Genomic DNA, 19,502 nt, shown 5'->3' on the forward strand with positions numbered 1-19,502 from the left:
TTTCCTGATGGGAGAGACTGGTGGTGGGTGGAGCTGACTGTTGCTCAGGTGGGCGGAGCTCAGTAAAACTTTAATGTGCTTGACTGCTGATGGGTGGGGCTGGGTGCCCTCCCTGTTGGTTGTTTGTCCTGAGGCAGCCCAACACTGGAGCCTACCTGGGCTCTTTGGTGGGGCTAATGGTGGACTCTGGGCGGGCTCACGGCAAGGAATACTTCCCAGAACTTCCACTGCCAGTGTCCTTGTCCCCAGGGGGAAACAGAGCCACCCCCTGCTTCTGCAGCAGACCCTCCAACACTAGCAGGTAGGTCTGGTTCAGTCTCCCCTGGGGTCACTGCTCCTTCTCCTGCATCCCAATGCACACACTACTTTGTGTGTGCCCTCCAGGAGTGGAGTCTCTATTTCCCCCAGTCCTGTCAAAGTCCTGCAATCAAATCCCGCTAGCCTTCAAAGTCTGATTCTCTAGTAATTCCTCCTCCCATTGCCGGACTCCCAGGTTGGGAAGCCTGACGTGGGGCTCAGAACCTTCACTCCAGTGGGTGGACTTCTGTGGTATAAGTGTTCTCCAGTCTGTGAGTCACCCACCAGCAGTATGGGATTTGATTTTACTGTGATTGCGCCCCTCCTACCGTCTCATTGTGGCTTCTCCTTTGTCTTTGGATGTAGGGTATCTTTTTTGGTGAGTTCCAGTGTCTTCCTGTCAATGATTGTCTAGCAGCTAGTTGTGATTCTGGTGTTCTCACAAGAGGGAGTGAGAGCACGCCCTTCTACTCCGCCATCTTGGTTCCAAATCTTCTCCTTCATAAGCATTCTGGTAGCTCTCATCCATCAGTGGAACACTCAGTGGTCAAGACGGCTCACCAAAAAGCTCCGGAGCATGGCCTTTTCACCCATCCTGACTCTGGATTTGGAATAACAATTACTTGTTTGTTACATTATCTGATAGTTTATAAACAGTTGCATTTCCAGCAGTTTTGGGAGGATAGCAGGAGAGGAAGTATTCCTACTTTGTAGGTGGGTCTCAGAGCTAATAGGCTTACCCAGGTTACCCATCTAGGAACGCTGGAGAAGGGACTTGAACTGATTATAAATCTAGTGTTCTTTCTACCACACCCCTCTCTCTGTCATGCATCTCCTCTGGAGGGGACACACACGCATACGCGCGTGCGCACACACACACACACACACACGCTATAAGAGGTTGATGAATACTTACTGAACTAGCCTTTGTACAAAGAATATGTTTATAAGGAGCCAAAGAAGTGTCAGTATGTGATAGTAAGACAACAAAACTTTCACTAGGTAGGGAAGGATCCAACCCTTCATCCCACAAATATGTGCTGAATAACTACTGTGTGCTAGGCACTGGACTGGGGACTGGGATACAGCAGTGCATAGGGTTGATAGGGTCCTAGCCCTCCTGGAGCTGATCTAACCATTGAGAGAATGAGAACAGTTGAGCATTTTAGCAGCTAGGGTTTAGGCTCGTGGTTGATTGTGACTGGAGCTGACTGCTTCATCCATCACATTCTGCCTTATGCTGTAATTTTCTTATTAAAAGTCTCTTCTGTTGCTGACTGTAAATCCTAGAGGGCAAAGATCACACATTTTTATAACCACCATGTCACAATTCAAGGGAGGACAAGGCAGGACATTGTGTGAAAAATTCCAGAGAGAGCTCTGTGTAAAAGGAGTCGATGGCCATCTGCTGCATTCATTAGTTTTGATCCCCTAAATCACTCCACCAGGTCCCACTAGGGTCATGTTTTCTTTATATCAAAAGATCTACCCACAGAAATTTTGGGAAGGTTATACATTCAAAATGTGTTTGGGTCCATCACAATTGCTTGGAAATGTTTTTATGTTTGAGTTACTCATTCTGTGTAGGCAGAGACACAGTACCTGGCAACTACTACCTCAAGATACCTGTATGCTGTCCTGTGGCCATGCATGGTGTAAACACCTGCATGTGCATTGCAGCTTTTATTTCTCTGAAAGCAGGAAAGAACAAACAGCCTCCAGATGCACAATGTGAGGAACGGCTAGCTGGCCTTCTGCATCTTTTTTTCTACCCTATTTCCAGCATCTTTCATATCCATATCCTATAATGAAACAGGAAATAATTTGATAGGAGTATTTTACACTTCAGTATTTAAATTCAGCAAACATTTATGCATATCTACTATGTGCCAGCAGCCATAATACTACCTGTGTTTCACAAAGAGCTTCTAATCTATAAGAGAGATATGAGACCTACACAGAAAGGTATAGTTTCTAAGTTACTAACAAAGTGGCATAGAGGTATAGGAAATGGATAAAAAGGATGTTAGAGGCAAGTAAATCAAGTAATTCATAGATAATTAATTTGTTTGTTATCCAATATATATTTATCCCACATTTTAGTACTTTGGTAGTTGCTGGAGATACAGAAGAAAATAAAACAGGCTAAGTCCTTGCCCTAATGAAATGTAAATTCTAGTGGGAGAAATAGGCAATAAAGAAATTAATAAATTAAAAATATCTTATTTCCCAGCCACCCCTCACATGTTCTCTATGTTGCATCCTTCCTGAACTACCAGCTATTCTGTATCTGAGCCATTTTCATTCATATCTCTCAGATGTTTTTAACTTGATTACAAAAATTTCCTCCACTCTCTGGTCTGATTTATAAGATTCCCTCCCATCCTTCAAGGCTCAGCTTAAAAACTTGACCCCCCTCCAAGCTTTCCCTGCTAATCCCAGGAAATGTTAACACTGTCCCCTCTGGGTTGCCATAACACTCTATACACGGGCCTCAGTTTCTGCAGGTATAACCATGAAGTGCAATTAAATGTTTATCTGGCTTTTCACCCGTTAGATAAGGAATTTCTCAAGAGAAGAGACCATGGCTGATCTATTCCTTCCATGCCCTGTGCCTAGGAGACATGGAGCTATAATAATATTATCAACCCCAGTGATAACAATGACACAAGTTAATAGTACCAACAATGCTCCAAGAAGTACCAACAAGCCAAGTACCAACAAGGCACTTGGCTAAGTGAGTTAATTCCAAATAATCCTTTAACTTACATATTTTATTATTATCTCCATTTTAAAAATGAAAAAAACTGAGACCCAGAGCATTTACATGATTTACCCAAAGTTGGAAATCTAGTAAGGGATAAATATCTGATGAATAAATAAATACATTGATTTTTATTTTATTATAACAAAGAACTCTGTGCACAGAGACTCATCCTTAAAAATTAGATATTCATAAGGCGTAAGCCTCTGCTCAGACTTTTTTGAAAATTGAGAAATATTGATCATTATCATCACCATAAATCATAGCAGCAAAATCTGGTTACATATCAAGTTTCATGGTCCTGAATGCTGTACTGTATATGATTTTTAAACTAAAGAATAAATGATCTGCATGAAGGAACTCTGTTGCATACAATTCCCAGAGGAACATTTGAAAGCCTTGGCCTTTATTTTCTCTTGGACACATATTGTCTCCAATTTTAAAGACAGCTGTTAGAAGGAAATGAGGCAAGGGATTTAGGGGCAGTCATGAGACTTAAAAATAGAAAATGGCATTTTGTTTCCATCATGCAGTATCTCCTTTCCTTCCATAGCACAGTTCACCACGCCTGTGACCACATAGCTGATACCCATCGGCTCTTGGAAAATCATCATGGACACAGTAGCTCATTTCCATAGTTAAGACAGAAAAGTTGGATCAAAAATATTCACCTAGTGGTTGAGAGTCCGCCTGCCGATGCAGGGGACACGGGTTCGTGCCCCGGTCCGGGAAGATCCCACATGCCGCGGAGCGGCTGGGCCCGTGAGCCATGGCCGCTGACCCTGCGCGTCCGGAGCCTGTGCTCCGCAATGGGAGAGGCCACAACAGTGAGAGGCCCGCATACCGCAAAAAAAAAAAAAAAAAAAATATTCACCTTTGCATGACTTAACCAATTTGTCTATATTACGAAATCTCAGGATTCACCAGCTTATCGTGCACTCTTTTGCTTATTGAGCTTGAATGGGGAAAAGCAAAATCTGAACATGTTAATTCCTGTTGTCTGCAATACTATGGTACTAAATTTATCTGTAAAAATCTTTGCGTCTCATGTAGTGAAGATGTCACCAAAAGGTAGAACACTGCTGCATTTCTGTTTAACAAAGTCTTCCTGGTATCCATTTTTTTGCAATAAAATTATCTTTCTTGATATAGAAAGAGGAAATAAAGCAGATTTTGCCCATTCTATCTAAGGTCATGTTAATCAGCCTACTGCCTTAGCATTCATGATACCAACAGCATTCATTTTGAAAAGTTCCTTTCAGTCATTCTAAATAAATGAACCGTCAGAAATCTAATCAATGACGATGAGCTTGGGTATTATAAACAGTCATGCTTTGAATCTTGATATTTTTTAAGATATTCATACTGTCAGACTAGAAAAAAAATGTTACTTATTAGCAACATTAAGGTGGCTATAATTTAAAATCCATATAACTTTTCCTGTCAGCTAAAGACATGAGAAATAGGTACTCAGGCATCTCTCAGCATAGAAGGGGGCTGGCCAGGAATTCACTACCTCTGGTCAACCTTAAAATTAGTAAGAAAGTCTTTAGAGAAAAAAAGATTAATCGAAGCGGTGTTTAGTGAACCCCTTCTTCAAGTAAATTAAAGCCCTGAAGAATCCTATTTCTTGTTTCAGAAGGATCTAAGAACTGTAAGTCAAGGACCATGACTGTTAAGATTTTGCAACCCTCTGAAATGTTTGTAAAATCTCTATGTTGGTTACATTTGATATCCTCTGTTTGTTTTTTGTTCTGAATTGTAGTAAAACCCTTAAAACTAGGTGGGAGGCATATAGGAAAGTGGAGGGTTATAGAAGAGCCTCAAAGAGAGAGCAAGTGGTGGCAGCTACTATGATGGTGAGGAGGGAACATAGACCAAACTCCATAAGGCAGGCTATTAAGAAGCGCTGACTGAAAACTCTTAAGCAGGGGCTGATGCTGCTTTCACAGGCAGGATTTCTTCTTCCTCAGGAAGCTTCAATTCTGCTCTTTTTTTTTTTTTTTAACATCTTTATTGGAGTATAATTGCTTTACAATGGTGTGTTAGTTTCTTCTGTATAACAAAGTGAATCAGCCATACACATACATATATCCCCATATCTCCTCCCTCTTGTGTCTCCCTCCCACCCTCCCTACCCCACCCCTCTAGGTGGTCACAAAGCACCGAGCTGATCTCCCTGTGCTATGCCGCTGCTTCCCACTAGCTATCTATTTTACATTTGGTAGTGTATATATGTCCATGCCACTCTCTCACTTCATTCCAGCTTACCCTTCCCCCTCCCCGTAGCCTAAAGTCCATTCTCTATGTCTGCATCTTTATTCCTGTCCTGTCCCTAGGTTCTTCAGAACCTTTTTTTTTTTCAGATTCCATATATATGTGTTAGCATACAGTATTTGCTTTTCTCTTTCTGACTTACTTCACTCTGTATGACAGACTCTAGGTCCATCCACCTCACTAAAAACAACTCAATTTCGTTTCTTTTTATGGCTGAGTAATATTCCATTGTATTATGTGCCACATCTTCTTTATCCATTCATCTGTCGATGGACACTTAGGTTGCTTCCATGTCCTGGCTATTGTAAATAGAGCTGCAATGAACACTGTGGTACATGACTCTTTTTGAATTATGGTTTTCTCAAGGTATATGGCCAGTAGTGGGATTGCTGGGTTGTATGTTTCTTAAGGAACCTCCATACTGTTCTCCATAGTGGCTGTATCAATTTACATTCCCACCAACAGTGCAAGAGGGTACCCTTTTCTCCACCCCCTCTCCAGCATTTATTGTTTCTAGATTTTTTGATGATGGGCATTCTGACTGGTGTGAGGTGATACCTCATTGTAGTTGTGATTTGCATTTCTCTAATGATTAGTGATGTTGAGCATTCTTTCATGTGTTTGTTGGCTTTCTGTATATCTTCTTTGGAGAAATGTCTATTCAGGTCTTCTGCCCATTTTTGGATTGGGTTGTTTGTTTTTTTGTTATTGAGCTGCATGAGCTGCTTGTAAATTTTGGAGATTAATCCTTTGTCAGTTGCTTCATTTGCAAATATTTTCTCCCATTCTGAGGGTTGTCTTTTGGTCTTGTTTATGGTTTCCTTTGCTGTGCAAAAGCTTTGAAGTTTCATTTGGTCCCATTTGTTTATTTTTGTTTTTATTTCCATTTCTCTAGGAGGTGGGTCCAAAAAGATCTTGCTGTGATTTATGTCTTAGAGTGTTCTGCCTATGTTTTCCTCTAAGAGTTTTACAGTGTCTGGCCTTACATTTAGGTCTTTAATCCATTTTGAGTTTATTTTTGTGTATGGTGTTAGGGAGTGTTCTAATTTCATTCTTGTACATGTAGCTGTCCAATTTTCCCAGCACTTATTGAAGAGGCTGTCTTTTCGCCATTGTATATTCTTGCCTCCTTTATCAAAAATAAGGTGACCATATGTGCTTGAGTTTATCTCTGGGCTTTCTATCCTGTTCCATTGGTCTATGGATTAGATTACTGTAGCTTTGTAGTGTAGTCTGAAGTCAGGAAGCCTGATTCCTCCAGTTCTTTTTCTTTCTCAAGATTGCTTTGGCTTATTTGGGGTCTTTTGTGTTTCCATACAAATTGTGAAATTTTTTGTTCTAGTTCTATGAAAAGTGCCATTGGTAGTTTGATAAGGATTGCATTGAATCTTTAGATTGTTTTGGATAGTATAGTTATTTTCACAATGTTGATTCTTCCAATCCAAGATTATGGTATATCTCTCCATCTGTTTGTATCATCTTTAATTTCTTTCATCAGTGTCTTATAGTTTTCTGCATACAGGTCTTTTGTCTCCTCAGGTAGGTTTATTCCTAAGTTTTTTATTCTGTTTTTGCAATGGTAAATGGGAGTGTTTTCTTAATTTCTCTTTCAGATTTTTCATCATTAGTGTACAGGAATGCAAGAGATTTCTGTGCATTAATTTTGTATCCTGCTACTTTACCAAATTCATTGATTAGCTCTAGTAGCTTTCTGGTAGCATCTTTAGGATTCTCTATGTATAGTATCATGTCATCTGCAAACAGTGACAGCTTTACTTCTTCTTTCAATTCTGCTCCTAAGGCAACTGATTGGATCAGGCCTATGTAAATTTTGGAGGATACCCTCCTTTATTTAAAGTCAACTGATTGTACATGTTAATCACATCTACAGAAACCCACAAGGTTTTAAAACCATGGTATAAGCAGAAGCATGGCCAGCTTGGAATGAAGGTGATGGAGATAGGATAAGATAAAAGTGGGCTCTTGGATTTCCAAAATTCCACACTTAGGAAATGAGCTGATAGAGCTACTAAGGTGCAAGCATGTGCTACCGATCAAGAAAAAGGAGAAGTGACTCCAAGGATAGTAGCATGGGTGCAGAGGCAAAGGCAGAGGCCAGGGGCTCAGAGTCAAAGACAAGAGCTGTAGGCAGATGTGTACAGAGCTACAGTGGGCCCAGAGCTGCCTTGAGCCACAGAAACTCAATGGAATTTGCTCTGCTGGATTTTGAACTTGTTTGGGCTGGTTATTCTTTTATTCCTTTCCTTTTCTCCCTTTTGGAATGTGACTGTCTATCCTATGCCTATCCCACCACTGTCTTTTGGAAGCAGATAACTTGTGTTCTAGTCTCTTAGGTCTACAGATGGAGAGGCATTTTGTCTCAGGATCAGTAATATCCAGAGTCCCACCCATACCTGATTGAGTTGATTTAGATCATAAGATGTGGAACTTTATGAGCTGATGATAATTAGATGAAAATCTTAACTTTGACTTGATGCTGTAATTGGTTGAGATATTGGGGGTTGTTGGGATGGGGTGAATGTATTTCACACATAGGACAGATGTGAATTTGGGGGGGCCAGAGAGTGGACTGCAGTGGATTGAATGGTGGCCCACCAAAAGATATGCGCACATCCTAATACCTGGAACCTGTGAGTGTGACCTTATTTGGAAAAAGCGCCTATGTAGATATAATTAAGGACTTCGAGATTAGATCATCCTGGATTATCCTAAATTCATTGACAAGCATGCTTATAAAATGCACACATAGGAGAGACACACAGAAAAGAGTAGCGCATGTGAAGATGGAGACAGAGTGATACAGTCACAAGGCCAGGAATGCTAATAGCCATCAGAACCATGAAAAGGCAAGAAATGGAATTTTCCCTAGAGCCTCTAGAGGGATCACAGCCCTGCTGATGCTTTGATTTTAGAATTCTACAGCTGTGAGAGAATAAATTTTTGTTGTCTTAAGCCTCCAAGTCTGTGGTAATTTGCTACAGCAGCCTTAGGAAATGAATACAGTCACCAAGCAGTACTAAATGTATATGGGGCTCCCTGATGCACTTTTTCAGTAATGTGCCAGAATGTGCACTTAAGAGTGATGTCCTCTTTGTAAAAGTCACCTTCGATCTCAAAAACATTATGCTAAGTAAAAGAATCCAGACTCACTCATGACAAACTATATAATTCCATTCATATGACATTATAATTTACCCTAGAGAAAGCTAGCAAAGCTATAATGCCAGGAAACTGATCAGTGGTTGTCAGGGACTTGGAGTGGAGATAGAGGATTCTCTAATGGGGCACAGGGAACTATTGAGTGTGATGGATGTAATCAATATCTTGATTACTGTGGTAGTTACACAACTGTATAAGTTTCTCAAAACTTGAACTATACACCTAAAAAGGGTATATTTTACTGTATGTATATTATACCTCAATAACCTTGACTTCTGGTGCTATAGCTTTATATAACTCTGCTTTAACATGTTTAGAGCAAGTATTTTGAAACGATGTGAAGATCAGTCTCACGTTGATATTTATCTACAGCTGCAACTGACTTGGTTTTCCTTGATTTTTTTATCTGTTTTGTGATATCAATTCATTCTCAAAGAACAATTATTTTCCACCACTGAAGATATACAAAACAAACAAACCACTACATGTTCTGCCTTTAGTTCCTAAAGAAGAGTTGAAAAAGTGTTTTGCTTATTGAAATAAATATATAATATCCAAAAGTGACTACTTTGTTTAGTTTTAACTTAATAAATATTTAGTATCTTAGGTGGAAGACATATGCTAAGTGCAGGGCTGGAACTAGGAGTGGTTACAGGGATAATTAAGAAACAATTCTTCTATAGTTAGAAGTATAAAATAGGAAGCAAGTAACTCTAATACAAAACAGATTCAAACCAAATTCTTTGGGGTCTTAGAAGAGGAAGCAATTATACCCAAATGGGAGGGCCTCTTTCAAGTAGATGAGATGGAATTGAAAATAGAAAATGGACGATTGTGGATTTCAACAAAAAGAGGAATCCAAGGTGGAAGAAACTGCATGGGTGAAGGCACATGCTATGGAGTAAATGTTTGTGTCCCTGCCCCGCCTCCAATTCACATGTTGAGGCCGACTCCTCAATGTGATGATATTTGAAGAAGGGGCCTTTGGAAGGTAGTTAGGTCATGAGAGTGGAACCCTTATGAATGGGATTATTTCCCTTGTAAGAGAAGGAGACAGGAGATTTCCCTCTCTGCTCTCCACCATGTGAGACTACAATGAGAGGACCACTGTCTGCAAACCAGAAAGTTATCTTACCAGACAGCTGGCTCTACTTGTCCCTTGGTCTTGGACTTCCCAACCTTCAAAACTGTGAGAAATAAATGTTTGTTGTGTAAGCCACCAGTCTTTGCTATAGCAGCCCAAACTGCCTAAGACAGTACAGAAATAGGAACAAATTCAGGGAACAGTCAGTAGTCTCTGACTAGTTAGAATATGTGCAGAGGAGTGGGAGAAAAACTAGAAAGAGAATTTAGGATAGCTTTCTGTATGTCTTAAATGCCAGGTTGGGGGTTTTGTACTTAAGTGGTCAGTGGGGAGCTGTTAATGTTGTGCTTGAGAATTTTGAGAATCTTGTGAAAGTTACAAATGCATTGCTCCAGAAAAGTGCACAAGTGTACAACATGCTATGTACCATCTCAGGACTTTCACAGACACCTAGAGCTCCTCCAGGGCCTTCCTTCCCTGGGAACCCCCAGATTAAAGAAGTTTTGAGAAAGAGCCTGACATCAAGGGAATTATCATTTCACTTAATTCCTCCATACATGATCAGAATGGAGAATTACACTGATACAACTTATGAGCTAAAGTTGGTTTTCTTAAAGTGTGATCTATATTAGAATCACCTGCAGGGCTTATCAAACATCCATATTCCTAAATCCTACCCAGATATATTCAGGTTCTCTAACAGTGGGGCCAGCTGAGATACACTTTTTAAAAATTTTTATTAGAGTGTAGTTGATTTACAATGTTGTGTTAGTTTCAGGTGTACAGCAAAGTGAATCAGTTATACAGATACATATAGCTACTCATTTTTTAGATTCTTTTCCCATATAGGTCATTATAGAATATTGAGTAGAGGTTCCTGTGCTATTCAGTAGGTCCTTATTAGTTATCTATTTTATATATAGTAGTTTGTATATGTCATTCCCAATCTCCCAATTTATCCCTCCCCCCCTTTTTAACCAGCACCAAGCTGATGCTGTTGCCCACTTAGCTTAGAGAACAGCTTAACTAGTGATGAAGAGGGTACAGTCATTCCTCAGTCTCAGTGGTGGGAGAGGATTGGTTCTGGGCCCCCCTCAGATACCAAAATATACAGATGCTCAAGTCCCTTATATATAATGATACAGCAGAGTCAGCCTTCCATATCGACAGGTGCCACGTCCTTGGATGCAGAGAGCCGGAGAGCTGACAGTAGTACCGTGGTAGACATTTCCTTTTGACTTCCCAATAAAGCATGTAAGAGACAGAAAGAACTCAAGGGAAAAAATTATATAAAAGATTTTTTTTCAACTCCACCAATTCTCAAGACACTCTCTGCAGTCAGTACCAATTTAAACTAAGCATAGGAGCATCTTCAGCTACAGTGTGTTAGGACACCATTTATCCTGGGGAAAACTGGCTCCTTTACATTAGCCAGAACATTTACGAGGAACATTAACATCACACAGTCATACCGTTGGAAGCTACTCATGGGTCCCGTGGATGAAGATAAACAGTGATCATCCTTAACCTTAAAATGATTAACTGCCATAGCAGCCAGAGTAGTTTCTGTTCTGTCTTGACTTGAAGAGATCCAAGGTTTCACTATGTATCAGTCAGTCTTTTCCAAGAAGGATTTTGCAAAATGACAGTAATTGGCAAGGTTCTGGAATTGGTAGGATCTGTTGCTTATCAGAATCGTATGGTTTTCTGACATCTTTTTCTTTTTTTGTAAAACAATCACCAGGACTGTTTTCCAAAAAAAAAAAAAAAAAATGTTGTTGATCCCAAATTTGTTTCTTGATTCAGACATTCCACACATTCATTCCTAGTTAGGGACACAACATTTTATGATTTAATATTAAACTACCAAGTCAATGTATTTCACTTCCTGATTATTTTTTAACAAAGGAACAAAAAGGAGAGTGAATCATAGGTTGATTGAGGAGTTAGCTGTTAAATGAAGCTATTAATTTCATTTTCCTGACATCCCAAACATGTTTGTGGAATTTTTACATAGCAACCACACATACTACTATCTGTACTCGTGTTCAGTTCATCCAAGAATAAAGACTTACAGTGGGACTTCCCTGGTGGTCCAGTGGTAAAGAATCCACCTTCCAATGCAGGGGAGGCAGGTTTGATCCCTGGTTGGGGAACTAAGATCCCACATGCTGCGGGGCAGCTAAGACTGTGTGCCACAAACTACAGAGCCCACGTGCTCTGGACCCCATGCGCCACAACTACAGAGCCCACATGCCCTGGAGCCTGCACCCCACAACTAGAGAGCAGCCTGCAAGCCTCAAAAAAGACCCTGCGCATCACAACTAAGACCCAACGCAGCCAAAAATAAAAATAAAATAAATAAATAATTTTTTTTTTTTTAAAAAGCTGTTGCTTGAAATTAAAAAGAAAAAGACTCATAGTACTTGCATAAATAGCCATTTTTATTCTTCCTTAGGTATGGTAGTATGTATTTATTGTTTTTGACTTCCCAGCACTTCTTTTCCTCTTCTTCTGGTTACAGTAACCCCTCTTCTTTAGAGCAGCTCTTCCTTCCCTGCTCTAGTCATGAGGTTTGCTTGGAAGCTGTCAATCACAGTACTCCACTGCCATCCCAAGCTGGACCAATCACATTACCTCACCTCATCAAGGGGCCCCCAGATTGTCCTGAAAATGGGCACAGTCAGAGTTCTTTCCAAGGATTTTTTTGACCTACAGCTGGGGTAGTTAGGAGAATAGTAGTAGGGAAGTGAAAAGGAGTTCTCTCCTCTCTGATGATGAAGTTTTGAGTGCATGAAACCAGAGAGGCTGATAGCCATGTACCCTGGCACACTGAGAAACCAGATCAGAAGCAAACAACAATGAAGCCATCATACCAAAGGAGAGATGGTTTTCAGCAATTCCTTGGATTCAAAGAGCCACCCTAATGTGCTTCAGTGTTATGCTATCTCATGTTGGTGGCCACTGACCACATGTGGCTATTGAACACTGGAAACGTTGTTAGTCCAGACTGAATTGTTCTGTATATCTAAAATAACACTGGATTTTGAAGACTTGGCATGGGTGAAAAAGACTATAAAATAGCTCAGTAATGATTTTTTATAATGAATACATGTGAAATTATAATATATTGAATATTTGTTTAAATAAATTAGATTTTTAAATTAATTTCATTTATTTCTTATTTTTTTAATGTGGCTTCTAGAAATGTTTATATTACATAGGAGCCTCAAATTATGTTGCTATTGAAATAGAACTGCTCTCTAGTGAATCTGTGTTTTTGGTTTGTTTAGCTACTTAGGGCAGGGTTTGTACCGTCGGCAACCTATGGAGACCTAATTGATGCTTAAATCAGTAACTGGAACACAGGCAGTGAGGCGGATAGATCCAAAATGTGGAACTGGCTACATTCAGGTGCAGAGGGGGCAGGGAGGTTTTCTCCGTTCTGAGTTAGGAAACTCAGTAGCAAAGCTGTTAGTTAATTGTTACAAGTTATTTAGATGATGTGCTATCCTCACTGAGCTCCAGCTTGACAGGGAAAAAAAATTTGAGATTTTGGAGGGCTGGCTACTTCTTGCAACCTTCAATAAGGTGCTGCAGGAGGAAAAACAATGTGGTCTAAGCAGAGCCTTCGGAAAGTGGGGCAGGAGTAGCAGCTGGCACAGCTGCGGAAAGAGGCCATTCTGCCGCTGGGCATGCTCTGGACTTCCAAAGGTCCCCACAGCACTGAAAGCCGGCCAGTGTGTCGCCAGAATGATGAAGTCAGACCTCCTCAATGTCCACCAAGCACTGCTACCTGACTAAGGCAATTCCCCTGTCCCCAGGTTACAAAGGAGATTGGGAGCACCTGGGGCAGAAGGACATGTAGCCCTGTCCCATCACTGCAGCCCACCCTACAGAGACAGAGACCAAAGTGAGACGCACTAAGATGAGGCCCCGAAGGATGGACAGTGTCTGCTGAAGAGTCACCAAGGAGTGAAGCTGTGAAATGGGAGCGGATCCAGATTCAAATATCTTGACTGTCATCCAGGGTGATAAAAACATGAATTTGCATAAAAATAGGATGGTGTCGATGTAATACTCATTCAGGAGTGGTACACAGATCAGCAAAATTTTTCTAGTGGATGTGACACTCCAGGTATTTAAATTTCTTTTTAAGTTTACATGTGTTTTTAATTTACCAGCCCAGAACCTTCATACTACATCTTGAAAACCCTCAAGTCTGTAGAGTAATAGAAAAGCTAATCTTTTTTTTTTTTAATTTATTTTTTGACTGGCAAGATTACTGGCTTTAGGTACTAGCAAACAGAGTTCCTACTAGGCAGTCTCCTAGGGTTTTAAGGAGGCTCTATTGTCACCACCACCATTCCCAAACAAGAGAGAAAGAAAACACAAAAACAAGGAATCTAGGACTGCCCACTGCCTGGGGCCATTCTTCATGCTCCGTGAACAGGAAATGCATGGCTGAGGAGGTATAGCCCCGTGGCAAAGAAAACCCAGCTGTCCCCAAGATCATTTTTCCCCTTCATCAGGTACCCACCTAGATTCCCTTACAAGTGAGTTGTAGTTCTTTGAGTAAATTATCTGTAATGGCATGTGAGAGGAAGTGATGTCTCCCTCTTTCAGCCCTGGCTCATAAAAAAACCTACATGTGCATCTCCATGCTCTTTCCCACTTCTAACAGACAGAGGTGGAGAAAACCACCAGGACAACTTTGGAAACCATGTGTTGAAGAAGGCAAAACTGGAGTTTCCTGGACTATTACATAAGCAAGGTATACACTTCTAACTTGTTTAGCCTTTACATGTTTGGTTCTATTTGCTATCACAGCCTAACTGAATACATCTCCCAATAGAAAGATCCTCACAAATGTCCCTGATAACCAAAACCACATAGAACACTGAGCAAATCAAATCTCTCTGGTACATAGCAGTCAGACCAGCCAAACTGACTAACCTGGTAGATTATCCATTGCCATAAAGGAAAGTCTCCCAACAGAAGTAACCTGCTTTCTAATACAGCAAGGCAAGGATAGTGTCGTTGTGTGCTGCTTCCCTGCCCCCTGCTCCTATGCAATAATCTTTTTTAAATGGAAGCTTTTGTTAAGCAATATTTCTTCTATTTGTATATTGGATGTGTTAGGGGTGGTTAAATTTCTCATTTGGAATATAGTAGCAGGGATTACGATTACAAGGAGCCATATCAAGACCTGATTGAGAAGAATGGACATTAGACGGACATCATGGACTCAGAGATGGCTGCAATAACTGGGAAGAAGTATGGCTTGTGTCCCACTGGAATATATGTGGAATTGTAGGTGTAATCATTGCAATAAGTTAGAAGAGGGAATTTGGAGAATTATTTATAATTGTAGAGGAGTGCATTTGTGTATTAGACACTAAGCTACAAGAGTCCAAGCTTAGTAGTAGCATTTGGGTCAAGACCTACATAAAAATTGCTAGGCATAAGGGTAAGCTGTGACAAAGCGAGAGAGTGGCATGGACGTATATACACTACCAAACGTAAAATAGATAGCTAGTGGGAAGCAGCCGCATAGCACAGGGAGATCAGCTCGGTGCTTTGTGACCACGTACAGGGGTGGGATAGGGAGGGTGAGAGGGAGGGAGACGCAAGAGGGAAGAGATATGGGAACATATTTATATGTATAACTGATTCACTTTGATATAAAGCAGAAACTAACACACCATTGTAAAGCAATTATACTCCAATAAAGTTGTAAAAAAAAAAAATTGCTAGGCATCATCAAGAAGCTAGACTTAAAAACCATGAAAGAAGTAATCAGTATTGAAGATAAATATTTTAATCAAACATCCTTTTTTTAATGACTTGAGTATAACCTAATGATGCTATTTGTCTAGCTACATTACAATATGTCACAGCACGTGTTAAGTTAGTACTAAGTAAAACAAAAGGAGCTGCACTGCCCCTCTCAAACTAGCCTCTTCAAGGTATCATGACATAGTTGGTGAATACAGTGAGGAAAATCATATTGTCATTAAATTGATGAGGGATCATTGGAGACATCAACCTTTATTTGTGTAATAACAGTATCTTTTGCTTGGATATCGTATTGAATTGTTTTAAAAAGAGAATTGCATATTGTTTCAATTTTAAAACTTTGGACAGAATTATCATCAGAGATAGTAAAAGAAAACATCCATCTTATGAAAAATTATTAGACCAAAGACTTCCAAATTATATTTGGAACTTGAGTTTCAACAAAGATGTCTTTCCTACTCTTGAAATAAAGCCAGCGCCTTTCCCTGATTGGTATTTCAGGATCAAAGGCAATCTCTGCAAATCTAATTCTACTTTTCTCAACTTCTTAAGGACTTGAATACAATTATCAAGACTGCTAAACCAATAAACTCCTCTTTTTGAGAGTAGCAGACTAAATTAAAAGGCTATACTTTTGTGGTCAAGCATCTCCAAGACACTTTACTGAATGAACGTTCAATTAGCAATAGAACATAGAAGCTAATGAAGATCTGTAAAATCAATGTCATGAAACTCCAATTGTTCCCCATTGTCCAGCCCCCTCAACTTAATTTACCCAGATTCTGCTATAGGATGCAATTTCTTTCTGGCCTTCCTGGATGCAATATGGTAGAGAAGAAAGAGAATTGAATAATCATTTTAATTCTACCTCATACTTACTTTGGTCAACTTCTCTGAGCCCATTTATTCCTTTCTAATATAGAGACAATAAGTTTTGCCCTGAATTCCTCATAAAGTTATTGGGTTGAACATGAAAGTTACTTGTAAACTGCAGGTTGTTTTACAAATATGAAATATTTTTATTATATAAAAAAACTTCTAGGGATCTTTTACTACTTGACACGATAAACAGATGACACATAAAAATAGGAAGCAGTATAACATGAAATAAAAAACACGAGCTCTATTTCTGGCAGTTTGACAGAATAGATACCCTGCACAGGCATCCCAACTCAAATAACTAAAATTTTTGATTAACTATAAATAAGAAACATCCTTTAAATGCATCTCTGAGCTGACACACAAGAAAAATTTTGAAGAGGACAAAACTGAATTGAAAGCAGTAATGCTGGGAGGGAAACAGGAACATAAATGCAAAAATTCTTAGCAAAAGATTAGCGAATCAAGTCTAGCAATACGTATGTATAGATAGGTAGATAAATATGACATATATTTTATATATTGATATATGTATATCAAGGATAATATATAATGGCCAATTGCTGTTTATTCTAGGAACATGAGGTTAGTTTAACATTCAAAAATCAATGAATGTGGCAAACTTCCAGTTCTAGTCAGTAGGAGTAAGAACACTGAGCTTATGTCTCCTATTGATTACATGTAAAAACTGAAAAATGTACAAAAAGAAACTACTTAGGACTTAGAATATTAAATAGTAGTTGGAATATTGGGAAGTCAGAACTTGAAAAATGACCAGTATGGCAGTAGTGAGTTTCTGAAATTCTTTTTCTCCCTCCTTTAGCTTTTCTTTTTGGTCCAAGGGTGGATTGAATCAGGAAACTGCAAAATCAGCACAGTCAGCAAAAACTCAAAGAGGAGCCCATTTTTTTAGCCATAGAGTGAGAACAAAAGACCTCTGCAAATTATAAAGTGAGGAAAGAAGCCTCTCTCTGTCCCTCCCTCTCTCTCTCTCCTTCTCCCTCCCTCCTCCCCAGCCCTCTGTATACTACTACAGAAATTTACATTGTCATAGATTGAAAGTCTTACAGTTATAGATTCTGAGACCTACATCTCAATGAGAATGATTGCATTGGAAAAAATGAAAAATGAAGTTTCTGTTCACTGCAGCTTCTCTTTCTGATATTATTGTATGAAGAATTAACTTTTAGAACATTATTCACATAAGAATTCATTTATACAAAAACTGTTTAGATTGGTTGATGATGTAGAAATGGGACCTCATTGCTCTCTGTTAAGGGCAGATCTGTGTAGACTAGCTTTTTAGAACATGATTTAGTCTCTAAAATAAAAATGACAGTAGACTTGATGGGGAGAAAGGTTTGAGACAAATACAGCAAAATAATCTAGAAAGTGGGGCCATAGAATAAAATTCCAAATATTTTGCTTATATTAGGCCTCCTTCAAATTATTCCTAATATCAGTCACAGAAAACAGAATTTACTTCCAAATAGTTCAAATGAAGAGACTTTAAGGAAAGGGCTCCTTACAGAAATGCAAGCAAGATTAAAGGAATAAATATGATTTAGTGAAGCAACCAAAGCTGCCCTTCCCACCCATCTGAGGAGAATGAGGAGGAAAAAGTGTTGCCTGACCTGAGCCCCATGAGAACGGGGGCCATGGTGAGGGGCTGCCTGCCAGGAGTTACAGTCACAGAGGGATGTGGCTCCTGCCACAGTCTCAGGGCCAAAGCAGGAAGGACTGGGGAATAAAATACTCCCGCTCTCTCCTCCCACCCTCCCATCTTCTGCTGGTGCCTCCCATTGACTGAACCCAAACTGAAAGTAGACAGCAAGAGGAAGGCAGAGATTGGAGTGGGATGGGGGTGGCAAATAGAAAATGGCAGGTATACGCCCTACCGCATCACCCTGTTTCAGGACAGCTCTTTTTCGACCTGTAATTGCCTTATAGTTGTGTTTGTCTTTTGTACATTATTCATCTCTCCTTCAATCCTGTGGAATCTAGAGTTGGGATATAAGGGTTTGGAAACTTCTGCCTCCAGTCCTAGGACAGAGATAAAGTAAACAAGATGTGCACAGGTTCCTGCTATATATTGGTATTTCCCTGTCCTGAAATATCAGTAAAGGGGGCAAACAGGAGGAAATTTTAGCTTGATTCTCCCCATCCCTGCTTCTGCATTATATATATTACCCAGAGCAAGCACAATTGCCCTCTCCCTCTTTCTCTGTCTCTCTCTCTCTCTCTCAGACACACACACACACACACACACATACACACGGATACAAATACACCAAAGGTCAACATATGTCCTTTAAAAACAGTATTAGATGCGTGCCCCAGGTTTACATACAAATTATTTTTTAATGATACCAAAAAGCCATAAGAAGAGAGTTTCATTTTCTTTTGTATCACTGAAAACTTGGGGACAAAGACTAACTGGTAATGAATGATTGTAAAGATGAGGAAGCTATTTGTAGACTATGGGATCAATTATTTGGAATAGCCACAAGCCTTTCACCTCAGTATCGGAGCCAGTTACTAGAATTCAACATCTAGATTCAGTTTTCCTTTTTATTTCCAGTAAAACAGAGATCCACACCTTTGAGGCAGAAGACATCAGGGAGAAGAGACACGTCATCATTTTTGCAAACATTTCTTGAGTAGTTAGCAAGTGCCAGGCCTGTGCTATGTATGTACTTTATGCGCAGGCTTAGAAAGGTTTAAGAACTGTGCACATAGCTAGGAAGTGGCAGAGTGGAGCTACCAACTCGAACACTCTGTGTCCGTAGATTTCTCTACCATTCCATATCCATCTGAAAGCAGCAACAACAACTACCTCAAAACAGGCTTACCATTTTTTAAAATAAAGCAGAACCTTAATAAAGAGCCATGAAATTGAAATTTGTGTGTAGGGCTCTGATTTTCCTTGTTTCTAATGTTTTTGGAGGAAAAAAAATCACAATTTATCAGTTTGGACAATAAAACTGTTGTGCGAAACTTTGCTTGTTGGTTTCAATGCAAAGATTTATAGCACCTTTTTTGCATTATCTATATTTGAGTCTGGATCTCAATCCTCCCAGCTAAGATTGCAATTCCAAATTGTACGAACACAGTTCCATAGCTGCCAAAAGCTTTTCTGAGCCTTCACAGTTTGATGTCACAAATTGCCAGACAGCCACTTCTAAAGTTTAAATAGATCACCTCCTTTTGAACTCTTATCAC

This window comes from Delphinapterus leucas, chromosome 9 (assembly GCF_059928025.1).
Source record: "Delphinapterus leucas isolate spDelLeu-1000000601 "Yukka" chromosome 9, BTC_Dleu_Yukka2, whole genome shotgun sequence".
Taxonomy (NCBI): Eukaryota; Metazoa; Chordata; class Mammalia; order Artiodactyla; family Monodontidae; genus Delphinapterus; species Delphinapterus leucas.